Consider the following 2,798-nt stretch of genomic DNA (forward strand, 5'->3'; position numbering starts at 1 on the left):
AGACCATTGTGATCATCTAGCCTGACCTCCTGTATAACACAGGCCATAATTCCTAGAGCAAATCTTTTAGGAGAACATCCAATTTTGATTAAAACATTGTCAGTGATGGAGAATCCACCACAACTTTGGTAATTTTTTTCAACAGTTAATTACTCTCACCAATGAAAATGTATACTTTATTTCCAGTCTGAATTTGTCTAGCTTCCACTTCCAGCCATTAGATCATGTTATATCTTTCTCTGCCAGACTGAAGAGCCCATCATTAACTATTTGTTCCCCATGTAGGTATTTCGAGACTGTAATCAAGTCACCCCTTCACCTTCTCTTTGTTAAGCTGAATAGATGGAGCTCCTTGAGTCTATCACTATAAGGCATGTTTTCTAATCCTTTAATCTTTCTCGTGGCTCTTCTCTGAACCCTCTCCAATTTATCAACATCCTTCTTGAATTATGGGCACCAGAACTGGACACAGTATTCCAGCAGCTATCACACCACTGCCAAATACAGAGATAAAATAACCTCTCTACTCCACTCAAGATTCAAGATGCTTATGCATCTCAGGATCACATTAGTTCTTTTGCCCACAGCAAATGAAGCCCACAGAGCTTCACACTGGAAGCTCATGTTCAGCTGACTAACCACCACAACTCCAAAATCTTGTTCAGCATCACTGTTTCCAAGGATAGAGTCCCCCATCCTGTAAGTATAGTCTACCTGCTTTGTTCCTAGATGTGTATATTTACATTTAACTATATTAAAATGCATATTGTTTACTTTTGCACAGTTTACCAAGCGATCTAGATCGCTCTGAATCAGTGACCTGTCTTCTTCATTATTCCCCAATCTCCCAATTTTTGTGTCATCTGCAAACTTTATCACTAATGATTTTATGTTTTCTTCCAGGTCATTGATAAGGATGTTAAATAGCGTAGGGCCAAGAACCAATTCTTACAGGATTCAACTGGAAACAGATCCATTCTATGACAATTCACCATTTTCAGTTACATTTTAGACCTATCAGTTAGCCAGTTTTTAATCCACTTATTGTATGCCATATTAACTTTATATCATTTTAGCTTTTTAACTAAAATGTAGTTCGGAACCAAGTCAAATATCTTACAGAAGTCAAAGTATATTACATCAATGCTATTACCTTTATCAATCAAACTTGTAATCTCTTGAAAAAAGTGTTTGAGAAGATCTATTTTCCATAAACCCATGTTGATTAGCATTGATGACATTACCCTCCTTTAATTCTTTATAAATCAAGTCCCATATCAGCTGCTCCATTATCATGCCCAGGAAAAATGTCAGACCAACAGATCTATAATTACCCGGGTCATCCTTTTTACCTTTTTCAAAAATTGGCACATTAGCTTTCATCTAGTCTTCTGGAACTTCCCCGATGCTTCAAGACTTATTGAAAATCAAAATTAATGGTCTAGCAAGCGCCTCAGCCAGCTCTTTTGAAATTCCTAGATGCAAGTTATCTGGACCTGCTGATTTAAAAATGCATAAATAGTAGCTTCTGTTTAACATCCTCCAGATATTAGTGGAATAGAAAAGGTGTTGTCACCATATGATGAGACTGAATCATTTGTTTTTCCCCAGATATAGAACAGAAATATTTATTGAACTCTTTTGCCTTTTCTGCATTGTTATTGATACTTCTGCCATTTTCATTTAGTAATGGACCAATATCATTGACAAGATTGTCCTTAAATCTGCTGGCCATAGATTTCTCCTTGAGTACCTTGGCTTCCCTTATCAATTTTCTACAGTTCCTACATTTTTTATATTCATTACTGTCAACTTCCCCTTTCTTCCATATATATTTTACAATTGCCTTCACTTCCCCTCTAAACCAAGTTGATTTTTTTAACCAGCACAGCCTTCTTCTGTTGTGGCTTTTGGGGAATCTAGTAAAGTGTTCTTACATGACTCCCCATTATCAGTCACTTTTTTAATTAAATTCTTCCTCCCAGCTAATTTGGCTCATAATTGTTTCCAGCTTTGTGAAATTTCCCCTATTAAAGCACCAAGTATATATATTACTGGTCTGGACATTATTCTGCTTGTACGTTATAAAACAATAATAATACAGAATTCTCCCATGTTGACTGTAATACTCTTTGACTTAGGAAGGTGTCATCAATAATATTCCAAGAATGTTTTAGTACTGACAGGATGAGACTTTCAGCATATGTCACTCAGATTGATGTCCCCTATTAGCACAGTTTTTCCCTACATGTTATAGATAGGTGGGGAAGGAGGCAGTCATCCTGTTCCCCAGTTTGCTTTGGTGGTCTGTAGTAGGCATCCCAAATAATAGCCCATCTTGTACTTTATCTGTTAGGAAATTGATCCACAAGCACTGAAGATCATTTTCTCCTGAGTTATCTGTAACTCTGAAACAGGTAATGCCATTTTTGACTAAGTGTCACTCCCATTACCCTTTTGTCCACACGATCCTTCCTAAATAGGTTATAACCATTGATTTTAACATTCCAATTGTGTAAATCATCCCACCAGGTTTCAGTAATACCAACTAGTTCAAATATATCCTCATAAATGAGCAATTCCAATTCCTCTTGTTTGATTCCCAGACTCCTAGCATCAGTGTATAGGCAATTCAAGAATTTCCTTTGGTGCCCTGATTAATTTTTTCCTCAACATCTTGATTTTGTGTTAACTGTGTGTTTAAACCTTCCCTCTTTTTACCCTCCCCTTTTGTTATTAGTGTAACCCCTCCTGACTACTCTAACCAGCTTGTCTCCAAGAACATTGATTCCCCCTTC

This window comes from Malaclemys terrapin, chromosome 3, assembly GCF_027887155.1.
Source record: "Malaclemys terrapin pileata isolate rMalTer1 chromosome 3, rMalTer1.hap1, whole genome shotgun sequence".
Lineage (NCBI taxonomy): Eukaryota > Metazoa > Chordata > Testudines > Emydidae > Malaclemys > Malaclemys terrapin.